Genomic DNA, 7,187 nt, shown 5'->3' with positions numbered 1-7,187 from the left:
GTTTCTGTTACTTCTATTAATTTTTAAGGGAATAGTCAATGAAGGGCATTATTACATTATTTAATGATTGCCTATTGCTATGGGACCAAAAGAAAAAAAAAATGGAGTGTTCCTTAAACATTGTGGTTCAGAAAAAGGAAAATGAAAAAATAATAATACAGATGAATAGTGTTAAGCTGCAATGCCAGATAATGCCCATGGACTGTAACAGCGTGGCTTTTGGTAAATAAATTATTCTTTAAGAGCTAACTGTACTTTTCAAGTAACTTTTTCAGAATAGTCTGTCCCCTGTGTGTGTTCGAGGAATAACACTACTTATGGCCATTATACAGTTAGGCCCAGAAAGATTTTGCCATTGACCGAATCTTCATGATGTGAGCTCTTTTCTGCATGCCGCTATTTTTTATTTAAAATTTAACAACAGAGATTAAATTGGACTGTAGACTTTCACGGGTTCTTCACTTGGATGAATGTTGTGATTGGGTTTTTCTTTACCATGTACAGGATTCTGCAATCATCCTCCACTTTTGTCTTCTGTGGACAGCCAGACTTTTTTGAGCTCCTAAGCTCACAAATGTACTTTTTTTTTTTTTTTTTGCAGCATGTACCAAACTGTTGATCTGGCCACTCCTAACATTCGTGCTATCTCTCTGATGCATTTCTTCTTCTATGATTCAGCCTAACGATGGTCTCTTGCACTTCCATTGAAAGCTCCTTTGACCACATGTTGTTGGTTCCCAGCAACAGCTTTCATGTGGAAATGCTGCACCTGGAATCAGCTCCAGACCTTTTACCTGTTTAACTGATGACGCAGTATAAAGGGAATAGCCCATACAGCCCATTATAGAGCTTTTGAGATAACTGTCTAATTAGTTTTGTCTCTTGAAAAAAAGGCAGCTGTATATTAAAAAGTTGTAATTACTAAATACTTACTTTAATTAGGATGCAAATACACTCAAAATAAAGCTGAGAGTCTGCACTTTAAGCCCATATTGATTATATAACTATCTTGAATATGTTTTGGTAAACAGATAAAATGCCAAATATTTCTGAACCTAACAGTATTACTCATATCCTGCACAGTCACCAGTTTTCTCCAAATGTAGACTAAAGGGGGCTTTACAGCCCCCGTCGTTTGTGCGTCATGGGCAAATCGCTGCCCGCGGCGCACAATATCATTAGGAGCAGTCACACGGACTTACCTGCCTAGCGACGTCGCTGTGGCCGGAGAACCGCCTCCTTTCTAAGGGGGTGCTTCGTGCGGCGTCACAGCGGTGTCACCAAGTGGCCGCCCAATAAAAGCGGAGGGGTGGAGATGAACGGCCATAACATCGCACCAACCTCCTTCCTTCCTCATTGCCGGCGGCTGCAGGTAAGCTGTAATTAGTCATTCACGAGGTGTCACACATAGCGATGTGTGCTGCATCGGGAATGACGAGCAACCTGCGTCCTCAACAATCAACGTTTTTTTTTAAAAGGAACGACGTGTCAACGATGGACGATTTGGTGAGTATTTTCCATCGTTAACGGTCGCTCGTTGGTGTCACATGCAACAACGTCGCTAACGATGCCGGATATGCGTCACGGAATCCGTGACCCCGGCAATATATCGTTAGATACATCATTACATGTAACGTGGGCTTTATCTCTAATGCAATTGACTTTACCTGGGAGGAGACCAACTTCTATGAGGTCTCCCATATACAGCACGGTACAATCTTTCCGCCTCTCCATTTGCCAGTTTTCTCACTCTGTTCCTCTCTCCCTAGCTCTATATAGAGTAAATTCAGTAGTATCATATGGCACCACAGACAGCCTGCAGTCTCTCTTGTCTGAGCAGAATGGATTTGATTTCAAGACGCTGAAGAGAGGAAAAAGTAACTGGATAAGTGACTAAGGAATCTAATTCCCCATATAAGATATACCATATTATGTTTTGAATAATTTCACAATATAGTTTTAACTAGCATCTACCTAAAACATACTGTATGTCTGTACTGCCTTTCTTTCTTAAAAGATTATTGAGAAATTTAGTCTTAGAGTATTTTACTCTACCCTAGCCGGTTAGTTCAGCTATATAACTGATTTTACAATGTAAATACCTTAATGAACTAAAATCCCTTGCGCCAAGCTAAGTATAAAATATACAGTAGTCATAGCTGAAAGTTTTAGCACCCTTAAAATTGTTCCAGAATGTGAAGTATTTCTCCCAGAAAATGATTGCAATTACATGTTTTTTCATACACATTTATTTCCTTTGTGTGCATAGGAACAACACAAAAAAAACAGAAAAGGCAAATTGGACATAATTTCACACAAAACTCCAAAAATAGGTCGGACTAAATTGTTGGAACTTTTCTAAAATGGTGGTAATCAGCTTTGTTTCAAGCATGTAATGCTCTATCAAAGAAAATCACACCTGAAACCAGATAAAAATTGCAATAATCTCAAAGCTATGAGTCAATCTCCTGAGATCTTGATGTTCCTTTGTCCACTGTGCACAACATAATCAAGAAGTTTGAAACCCATAGCACTGTAACTAATCTCCCAGGATATGGGAGGCAGAAAAAAAAATTGATAAACGGTTGCAAAGCAGGATAAACAGCCCCAATCAAGTTTGAAAGACATTCAAGCTGTCCTGCAGGCTCACGGTACATCAGTGTCAGAGAGAACTATCCATTCACATTTGAATAAAGTTAAATGCTATGGCTGGAGACCAAGAAAAACCTCACTGCTGATATAGAGGAGATAGAGACATAGAAAACCTAGATTGCAGTTTTCCAAAATGTATGTCAGTAAACCAAAATCCTTCTGGAAAAGCATCTTTTGGACAGATGAGACCAAGAGTGTTTTGGTAAAGCACATTGTTCTAATGTTTATCAAAATATGCCCTAGGATGCAAACCCAGCTTTCTGACACTGAGCAATACAATGCGACCCAAAATCTTTTGGTAATCTTTACATTTCATGATGCCTTGCACACAGCCAAGGCACCCAGTGCCAAAGGCAGCAAAACAGTTTTGAACCTTCACCATATTTGACTGCAGGTACAGTGTTCTTTTCTTTGTAGGCCTCATTCTGTTTTCGGTAAACAATAGAATGATGTGCTTTACCAAAAACCTGTATCTTGGTCTCATCTGTCCACAAGATGCTTTCCCCGAAGGATTCTGCAGTCTAGTTTTTTTTTATGTATTTGTGTCAGCAGTGGGATCCTTCACATGCTTCTCCATAGCGTTTCATTTCATTCAAATGTAGATTGGTAGTTCACGCTGAAATTGATGCACCCTGAGCCTGCAGGACAGCATGAATTTCTTTGGAATTTTATTGGGGCTTCTTATTCACCATCAGGACTACCCTGTGTTGCAACCTTTCATCAATTTTTCTCTGCCGTCTACATCCAAGGAGACTAGCTACAGTGCCATGGGTTGTAAATGTTTTGATTATGTTGCACACCATAGACAAAGGAACAAGTCCTAAGACAGTTTTCCGCTCTTCTTTCTGTTCTCTATGGTTAGTGTAGTACACACAGACACACAATGCAAAGATTGACAACTTCTCCCCTTTTTATCTGGTTTTAGGTGTGATTTTCATATTGCCCACACCTGTTACTTGCCACGAGAGAGTTTGAACGAGCATCACGTGCTTGAAACAAAGTTGTTTACCCACAATTTTGGAAAGGTGCCAACAATCTTGTCTGGTCTATTTTGGGGGTTCGTGTGAAATTATATCCAATTTGCTTTTTTGTCTTTTGTTTCATGTGTTGTTCCAATACACCCAAAGGAAATAAACATGTGTATGACAAAATGCTTCATTTTGTGGAACACTTTCCAAGGTGCCAACACTTGTCATGACTGTACATGTTTGGTATCTACAAACTCATAATAACATGGTGAATCATACTGTCATGTCAGTTTTATCACATAGTGAACATATGGTAAATTATGAATAAAAAAAAAAAGACCATTGTAGAATTGGACTATTTTTGCAATTTCACTGCACTTGGAATTTTTTTCCAATTTTCCCATATGATATGTAAAAGAATGAATCGTGTAACACAAAAACAAGCCCTCATATGATTCTCATATGACTATACTGATGGAAAAATAAAAAAGTTATGTCTTGTGGAAGAAAGGGAGGAAAAAGAGCTAGTTGGTGAAGGAGTTAAGTTGAGGGTGCCAACAATTTTGTCCAGTCCATTATTGAAGTTGTGTGAAATTATGTCCAATTTTCATTTTTATTTCTGTGCTTTTTGTTCTTGTTCCAATACATACAAAGAACACAAGCATGTGTATAACAAAACGTGTGTAAGGCTATGTGCCCACGGGGACATTGTCCTGCGGATATATCCGCAAGACATTCCGCAGGTGCTCTCAGAAATCCGCAACAGAACTTTCTCTGTTTCAATGCTGCGGATATACAGCGGAATGTCGTGCGGATATGGTGCGGGCATTCTGCATTGAGGATACAGTACCATGGCTTCGGCACTGCATCCTCAATGCAGAACAAGTGCTCTAGTGATTGGGGTGCTCATACTTACCTCCATTATGCAGCACCTCGCTTTCCGGCGGCCGGGTCACTGTCAGGCAGCGTCTGGTTCACTGTGCTGGAGGTGGGCGGGCCTGAACTAGCTCCGGCTGTCACATGACCGGAGCTCGTGCAGGCCCCGCCCACCTTTCCTTCCTGTACCTGGCTGGATCTACCGCGCTGCTGCCGCTGCCGTTACACCAGACGGAGAAAGTGACTCGGGTCTCTATCAAGGCAGGTGAGTATATGGGACCCTGCGGAGAAATCCGCAACAATAATTGACATGCTGCAGATTTTTCCGCACGAAAATCCGCCCGATTTCCGCTGCAGAAAAATCCGCAGCGTGGGCACAGCATTTCCCAAATGCCATAGAAATGGCTGGGGAGTAGCTGTGCTGCAGATTTCTGGAAAATCCGCGGCTTTTCCGCGAGAAATACGCGCCAAAGTCTGCGCATTTTCCGCAGCGTGGGCACATAGCCTAAGGGTATGAAGCGTTTTGAGCTGCAGCGTTTTCATGCCATAATGCATGCGTTTTGCTTTTCCATAATAGTCTATGGAAAATGGGGATTTCTAGACCGCACTTTGCGTTTTAAAACGCTGTATTTAATTTGCATATTTTGTGGCAAAAACCATGCGTTCAAAGAAGCAGCATGTCAATTGTTTTTGCCATTTTAGGTGCGTTTTGCTAACATTGAAGTCAATGAGAAATGGCAAAAACCAAGAAACTTCAAATTTCCTGCGTTTTACCTGCTTTTTAGGTGCAGAAAACATGCGTTTTGGACTTCAATAACGCATGCTTTTCTGACATTAAAATAATGGTATAATATGTCCCTTTACACACACACACATAGTCCGACAATTAAATTAAAGAAAATTATGATTTTATTGCTATTTTAGTATTAAATATTATAAAACCGCTATAATTTCATGAAATAACTTTTTTCTTTATTAATTTACAAATTATAAATGTATTGGTTTTTTTTCTCTTTTTTCATTCTGTTTGACTGTGTAAACTTTATTTAGCAGTGTCTTGATGTTCAAAACGCATCTGTCAAAACGCAGGTGAAAAAGTATGTAAAAAGCGCTGAAAACGCATCTAAAGAGCAGTAAATACGCATGTGTTTTTAGCGCTAAATTTCTGGAAACGGCAACTTTGGCTAAATCAATTAAGGCAAAAACGTGCGTTCTAACCTGCAAGTAGCATGACGCAGAGTGCAGTCATAGCCTAATTGCAATAGTTTTCTGGGGAGTAATATTTAATATTCTATGCATAATGGTTTACCTATAGCTGAATGTAGGTTGTGATATCTCTGGGAAAGAAAAGAAAAGGAGGCCATGCAGTTCAAGTTCAACCTATTGCATTGTATACCGTTTGCTCTAAAACTGAAAGGGAGGGCAAAATTCGCAAAATTTTAATACAGTATTAAAAACTTAAGACAAAATTATGAAATAAATGGATATGTTAACTTTTTTTGCAAATGAAAACACAAAGTCAAGTTTTAATGATTAGGACAATTCAACAAAAGAGAATAACATTTAACATATCACAGCACAGATCAATATATAGTATCATAATATTGTTATACTTGCTGTGTACAATATTGTTCCTTAAAAAAAAATCACCCTTTATTTCTGATTGTTTCTCTATAAATACCAATAAACACACCATTAGGCTATGTGCGCACTAGGCGTTTTTGCCGCGTTTTTAGCGGCGTTTTTTACCGCGTTTTTGTGCTGAAAACGCAGTGACATTGCTTCCCCAGCAATGTCAATGGGTTTTCATAAGTGCTGTCCCCACACAGCGTTTTTTTTAGCTGCGTTTTTGTGGTGACCACAAAAACGCAGCATGTCAATTATTTCTGCGTTTTTCACTGCGTTTTTCACTCATTGAATTCAATGAGATGTTAAAAACGCAATGAAAAACGCCTATAGCCGCGTTTCTATGACTAAAAATGCAGCTATACATGCAAGGGGTGGGCACTACAGTGACGTGTACAGGAAGAGGATTCCTTCTGTTGGTAAACACAGAAGCATGAATCCTCCCGGTACCGTCACCGCTGCCTCCACCTCCCGTCCTGTGCATGTCAGCTCCGTGCGGCGCCATGTCTGGGCGGGAGGTGGAGGCAGCGGCGAAAACCAAAGTGAACAGTAGAAAAATAAAAAAAATGTCATATATACTCACCTGTCTGCAGGGTCCCGATGCCATGCCCGCTCCCAGCTCCTCCCGGTCCCGCCGCTCTGGCTGTGTGCAGTCTCCCCGGCCGGCAGGACCTTGCTTGCAGGACCTGGCGAGGGATCACCTGATGCAGTCACCTGACGCATCAGCTGATCGTAGTCTCGCCGGCTTCTTCGCGCCCGGCCGGCCATCAGCTGATCCTGCCGTCAGGGGACTTCATCAGCTGATTACCGGCAGCTCTTGCAGCGATCGGACGGGATCAGACTCCTGTCCAATCGATCGCTCCAGGAGCTGCCGGTAATCAGCACAGCACATAAGTGAGTATTATTATTTTTTTTTTTCTACTGATGCATCAGCTGATTGTATAACCGGCTTTTATACAATCAGCTGCTGTGTGATGTGATTCAGGCTTTTGAACCTGACACATCATCTGATCGCTTTGCCTTCCAGCAAACCGATCAGATGATATTGGATCCGGATTGGACGGC

Source organism: Anomaloglossus baeobatrachus, unplaced genomic scaffold (genome assembly GCF_048569485.1).
Source record: "Anomaloglossus baeobatrachus isolate aAnoBae1 unplaced genomic scaffold, aAnoBae1.hap1 Scaffold_5019, whole genome shotgun sequence".
Taxonomy (NCBI): Eukaryota; Metazoa; Chordata; class Amphibia; order Anura; family Aromobatidae; genus Anomaloglossus; species Anomaloglossus baeobatrachus.
Note: the sequence above shows the minus strand (reverse complement) of the source record.